Here is a 7,466-nt window from a genome sequence, read left to right on the forward strand (position 1 = left end):
TTGATATTCTGTGGTATTGCTGACGGTGAACTTCACTGCATCTCCACCTTAGCCTCCATAAAGCCCTACCTCTCCTCTGCATTATTGATTTAATGAGAGGACACTTGATTCAGTCTGCCCTGATAGAACTATAGTCTACTCAATTTATTATTTTTAATGACCATCAAGTTGGTTGTTACTCATAGTAACCTTGTATATGATTTTTGAGTAGTAGATGGTGAGTTTGAGCTTCCGACCCTGCAGTACAAACCGTCCTTGCAGTCCAATACACTATATTGCAGCACACTACTGGGACTTCTTCTCCGTGTATGTTGTTGTTTGGTGCCATTGAGTAAGAACAGAATCATAGAGACCCTATGCACAATAAAATGAAATACTCATTGGCCATGTGCTAACCTCACAGTTTTTGCTGTTTGTCCACCTTTTCTCCCACCCTCCACTTTACCAAACATGATATCCTTCTGCAATGACTGGTCATTCCTGACAGTATGTCTGAAGTATGAAAGATGAAGTCTGGCCATCCTGTCTTCCAAAGGCTGTACTTAATCAAATTCACATTTGTTCCTTCTTTTGGCAGTCCATTGTACTTTTAATATTATCTTCCAACACCGTAACAAATGTACTACTTCTTCCACATTCTGTCCAATTTTCACATTCATATGAGATTATTGAAAACAGCATGGCTTGAGTCAGGTGCACCTTAGTCCTCTTTAGCACTTGAAAGAAGTCTAATGCAGTAGATTTGTCTAATACAATACTTTGTTTTATTTCTTGACTGCTGTTTTCATGAGTGTTAATGGTTCAGCAGAAATAAAAGGAAGTCTTTGACAACTTCAATCTTTTCTTTGTTTATCTTAATGTTGTTTATTGGTTCAAAGGTAAGGATTTTTGTATTTTTTTACATTGAGGTGCAACCCATACCAAAGGTTGTAGTCTTTGATCTTCATCCGTAAGTATTTTACTTCTTCTTCACTTTTAGCAAGCAAGGTTATATCATCTGCATATTGCAGGCTGTTAATGAGTCTTCCTCCAATCTTCATGCCACATTTTTCTTCATATAATCCAGTTTCTTGGATTATTTGCTCAGCATACAGTTTGATTAAATACAGTGAAAGACTACAACACTAGCATATACCTATCCTAATGTTAAACAATGCAGTGTTCTCTTGTTCTAGCCAAACAACTGTCTCTTGTTACATGTAGAAGTTTCTTATGTCATCCCACAACTCTTCTGGTCTTCAATTTTTAGTGTCTAATGCATCATATTTGTTCTTCATATGACTCTAAGTTTAGTTGGGATACCTTGAAGGTCGTATTGTGGCACGGGTGGACTTGTTTTAATTTTCTTCAGCTTCTCTCTGAACTTGCATATGCACAATTGATTGTCTGTTCCAAAGTCTTCTCCTCCCTTGTTTTCATAGATAATGTAGAGCTTTTTCATTGTCTCTTTCCACAGATATGGTCAATTTGATTCCTGTGTATTCCATCTGGTGAGACCCATGTGTGTAGTCATCTTTTGTGTTGTTTAAAAAGGTATTTGAAATGAAGAAGTAAATGGTCTTGCAAAATTCTATCATGAGATCTCCAGCATCATTTCTGTTTCCAAAGTTGTATTTTTAAACTCATGATACATCCTTTTTTGTTTCTAACCTTTGCATTCCAATCACTAGTAATTATCAATACATCTTGTCTGAATGTTTGATCAGTTTCAAATTAAAGATGTTGGAAGAGTTATTCAATTTCATCATCTGTGGCTTTAGTGTTTGGTGCTTAAATTTGAATAATAGTGGTATTTATGGTCTTCTTTGTGACCTATGGATACTATACTATCACAGACAGCATAGTACTTATAGACAGATCTTGATATGTTCTTTTCAATTATGAATGTGACGCCATTCCTCTTCAATTTTTCATTCCTGGCATAGTAAACCATGTGACTGTCATATTCAAAATGGTCAATACTAGTCTATTTCAGCTCATTAATGCCTATGATATTGGTGTTTATGCATTCCATTTCATTTTTGATAATTTCCAATTTTTTTCATGATCCATTCTCTGTACATTCCATGTACTAATTATTAATGGATGTTTACAGCTTTTTCTCTTGACTTTGAATCTTGCTCCATCAGCAAATGAAGTTTTGGAAGGCTTTACTCCATTCACATCATTATGGTTAGCTCTACTTTGAGAAGGCAGCTCTTCCTCAGTTGTACTTTGAGTGTTTTCCAACATGAGGGGTTCATCTTTCATCACTATATCTGAGAATATTCTCATATCCCTCATCAGGTTTCAATATTCCACATTCTGATACTGACAGTGTTCCATTGCTATTTACAATGTTTTCAGTGACTAAATATTCAGAAGTAGTGTGTATCTCCTTCTTCCTAGTTTGTCTTTACCTAGAAGCTCAGCTGAAACCTCTCCATATGGTTGACACTGCTTGTATTTAAAATAGTGGTGGCATAGCTTCCAGGATTACAGAAACACACAAGCCACCATAGTACAAAAACTCAGATGAATGGTAGACTCCATATATAGAGGTGATGAAAATACTGATCCCAGCAATGGAGATGTAATTGATTTATTAGAAACATTAAGGAATTGTGTATATTTCTGTTCAGAATTTAATAACCAATTTTCATCTGTTACTTACACTGACCTCATTTCTTTAATCAAATTGGTCAACATGAGCTTACTCATTAAGTAAACACATCTGGTTTGGAATTCATACTCTTGCTAAAATTATATTATTTCACAATTTAATTGGCTGATATGGCATTATAAGTGGATAACATATACTGGAATGTGTCTCAAAATCTTTTATTTTAATCTTAGCAAAATCAGGAAACACACATAGTGTCAGTAGCTGGAGTCTGAGGTAAACTCCCTAAACTTCTCCTCATTAGGAAACCAGAGTATCACCAATATAACTAAGTTATCCCTTGAAGAACATCAGTTATGCAGATGTTTCCCTTTAAAATTGATCTTCCAGTTACTCTGGGCACACATTTTTTAAGGAATATTCATTTTATTGATTCTCTGTCTCTTTCTAACCAGATGCATTCATAGCAATCCTCCTAACAATAGTTGGCACCACAATATGACTTTTAATAATGGTTATACAGAAAAACTACACATAAAGGTTTTGCAGTATTGGTGTAGTGCTACAGGTTAATGAGCTGAATTGCAAAGTTGGTTTGTGCTGCAAGGTTGGAGATTCAAGCACACCAACTGCTCCTCAGAAACCCTATACAGGATCTCTATGAGTCAGAACCAACTAGACAGCACTTAACAACATAAATAAAGGATGACCAGAGTAACACAAATTTAATTGATGGAAATATAAGGTGGGATGAACCCACCCAGTATTGAATAAACTTTTTTCATTTATAAAGTTATTCCACAAAGAACTCAACTTGTATCCAACCATGATGCTTTGAGCTTCTAATGAGGGTTTATGTTGTTCTTGGTAATTATGGTATCTTGGGGTAGTGCCTGCATTCAAAGGCTATATCATGGACCTTTCTGCCATCAGAGCTGAGGAGGAAATGCCATTCTAAGGGAAAGGAGTCTTTCTCTTCCTTTGGAAACACCACCTTGAGCCTATTATCAATTATGAAGACTTAGGTAGGATGGATCTAAATTATCAAGCCATCTCTTGATTTTACACTTCACCAAATGACTCGTATTGTCACATTTCAGAAAATTGAATTCAGCTTTATGAAACATATGTTTCAAAGCTGTACACTTTCAATAATTATGCTATAACATCCCTGTTTTTATGCAAAGCTAACTAGATATTGTCATATTAAAATAGCAAATCCAATTCATTTCTTATGAAACACATGTTTAAAAAAAAATAAAAGGAACACTTTAATTATTGCAGGAGTGTGGAGGCCGGCTCACCAGCTGACTGAATATTGCATTTGTTTAAAACTCAATCATGCAAAATGAAGACTCGATTTGAAAAATTTTAATAAAGATAACCAGCCTATCACGCTATCATTTGAATGCTAATCGGCACTTTCATTCAGTGGAGGGAGAGCAGACAGTGTCAACTTCGCTGCAGGCTCTTTATTCCGCAATAAAAACATTTACATTCTAATGATTTTATTAAAGCGCTGGAGCTGTCAGCAGCCCCAGATGACTCCCTGGCAAACTGTATCAGTTATCAACTCATATTGCCTTTATCAAAACCACCCAGTGGTGAGCCCTGCCGTCACAATGAGATGTCTCCTGCTCACAGAGCTGGTATTTAATCATTTCTTCTCTAGCATTGTTCTGCTTACAGAGCATAAATAAGAGCTTCAAATAACCCCAGAGTGCTTCTGACAATGGAACAAAGTACTGGCCCTATTTATCTTTCTTACATTCTTCAGAAACCTTCTTTCACACAACTGCCCCTACCTTTTATTTGGTTGTTACTGCTGGCACTTAATTTTGTGGGTTTTTGTTTTGTTTTGTTTTGTAAATTCACTCACCCCATCATCATCCAATAATTTTGCATTTCTGCTTCACCCTAAAGAGTAGGACTCCCAAGAGAATAAGGCAGAGTGACTCTGTTGGGGGCAGAGAAATGTTCAGATAGTCCCCAGGGACTATGGAAGAGGGACTGTGACCTGAATGGGAGAGAGAAAAAGCAAAACTAGATGGCTCTCTTTGTCTTTCCCCTTCAAACAGATGGTGGCCCTTGGGTGGGAGAGAGGAGTAAAGCACCTCGTGCTTGTTACTTCTTCAAAAAGACCATTAAAAATGTGTGCTTGTTCCAAAGGACATGGATTAATTTTTTTTTCCTTTATTCTCTTCTGTTTTAATCTATAATCATTACTTTGTCGTGTTGTTGTTGAGTACCAGTGAATTTCAATTCATAGCAACCTTATAGGGCAACACAGAATGGCCCCCAGAAGTTTTCAAAAGCTGTAATCTTTATGTGAGTAGATCACCAGGTGTGTGCTCCTGAGAAATCTCTGGATGGGTTCCAATCATCAATATTTCACTTAGTAACTTAGTGCTTCACTGTGGTTCTCTCAAGACGCTCATTTTCTCAATAGTAAAAATTCATTTGGAAGCATTGTTAAAGTACACTATCTTTTCAGATTTCCACAATAAAAGCAAGACATTCTGAACTAAAGCAAATAAACCTGTCCAAGAAAAGACAAAGCTAAAATCTGGAGTTATGCAGAAATTTTCTCTTCATTTGTCACAAGTCAGGTAAGAATTATTTCACATTAATACAAGTGATCCCCTGTCTTCTAGTACTTTTCTTTTTTTAACTTCTAGATAGTTTCTTGGAAATTTCCATAAAATATTTCATACATTTGCCATCCGATGGCCATTTCTGGAGAGCAAAGGTGGAAGGACTATTCTAATAACTCATTCATTACTGACACCTAGTAGGCACACAATGATGTTCATGAATTAGATGACTGCTCAATACTAGATTCAGTTTAAAGTTTCCTGATGACTTTGATGCATCATTATGATGTTGTTTGTTTAACTTTATGCTAGATGAAAATCAGATGGAATTTCTACTGAGTTCCATGGAGTTCTTTGCTCCTAACCAGGTAGTCCTTTCTCCACCTAATGAGCTGCTTTTCTATTAGTTAACAACTACAATATAAGGCTTCAAAGAGAGGTGATACAATGGAATGAGAAAATCATCAGACAATATCTTTCATATCCCCTGCAAGTAAATTTTTACTAAAGGTAACACAGAAATGGCTGTAACCATACATTGACAGAGCAAGAACTTACAGAAGTTCAAGCCATTTCAGAAAAGGACATGGAATGAGGGCTATCATTGCTGATGTCAGAAGGATCTTGGTTGAAAGCAGATAACACCAGAAAGATATGGGCCTGTGTATTATTTACTACACAAAGACCTTTGACTGTATGGATCATGACAAGCTATGGACAACATTGTGAAGTAATTACTATTTTCAAACACTTAATTGTGCTCATGAGGAAACTATACATAGGCCAAGAGGCAGTGATTCTAATAAAACATAGAAATATTAAATGATTTTAAATTAAGGTGTACCACCAAGTTATATTTTTTCACCGTACTTATTTCAGCCTGTATGCTGAGCAAATAATTCAAGAAGCTGGGTTATATCAGGAAAAATGTGACATCAGGATTGAAGGAAGACTTATTAGCAACCTGCGATATGCAGATGATACAACCTTATGTGCTGAAAGTGAAAAGGACTTAAAATACTTACTGATGAATATCAAAGACCTTGTATTGATTGCAATTCAATGCAAAGAAAACAAAAATCCTTACCACTGGACCAATAAATAACATTCTTACCAATGGAGAAAAGATTGAAGTTGTCAAGGACTTCATTTTCCTTTGATCAACCATCAACACTAATGGAAGCAGCAGTCATGAAATCAAATGATGTATTGCATTAGGCAACTATGCTACACAAGACCTTTTTAAAGTGTTGAAGAACAAAGATGTCAGCTTGAGGACTAAGGTATGCCTGACCCAAGTCATGGTATTTTCTATAACCTCATATGCATGTGAAAATTGGACAGTGAATAAGGGAGATTGTAGAAGAATTGATGCATTTGAATTATGAAGTTGGAGGAGAATATTGAAAGTGCCAAGGGCTTCAAAAGAACAAACAGATCTGTGTTGGATGAAGCACATCCAGAATGCCTCTTGGAGGCCAGGATGGCCAGACTTTGTCTCTCATATTTCAGACATATTGTCAGGAGGGATAAGTCACTGGAGAGATATATCATGTTCAATAAGGTGGAGGGTCAGAGATAAAGAGGAAGACCTTCAATGAGATGGATTGTCAAAGTAGCAGCATCAATGGGCTTGAGTGTGGCAACAATTGTTATGTTGGCCGTGGACCAGGCAGTGTTTTTTCCTGTTGTTCATAGTGTTTCCATGAGCTGATACCAACTTGATGGCATTTAACTACAACAAGAAATATGGTATGGTAGAGTATAATCAGCAGTGAACTGTGAACTGCAAGGAAGGCAGTTCAACCTAGCAGATACTCCTCAGAAACTCTATACACAGTTTCTAAGAGTCAGAAATGACTCGGCAACACTTATTAACAACAACAACAACAAATACATAAGGAGCCCTGGAAATGCAAAGTTAAGCACTTAACTGCTCACCATAGCTTTGGTCATTGAATCCAACTAAATTGCTACACAGGAGAAAGATATGGCAATCTGTTCCATAGAGATCACAGACCAGGAAACCCTATGGGACAGACAACTTTATCACATGGTGTTGCAATGAATTATAATCCACTCAATGCCAACTAAGAACAACAAACTCAGGAAATCCTTGGATACAAATCAATGTCACCTGATGGCACACTCCTTAGCAGCTTGCAAAGGACCATATCATTTTGACACTCAAGGCCACAGTTTGTGAGAAGAGGTTGTACTTGCATGAAGTCTCTGACTTTCCTGTATGGAATAAGGAATAATCCCAGTAG

This window comes from Chrysochloris asiatica, unplaced genomic scaffold (assembly GCF_000296735.1).
Source record: "Chrysochloris asiatica unplaced genomic scaffold, ChrAsi1.0 scaffold00195, whole genome shotgun sequence".
Classification (NCBI taxonomy): Eukaryota; Metazoa; Chordata; class Mammalia; order Afrosoricida; family Chrysochloridae; genus Chrysochloris; species Chrysochloris asiatica.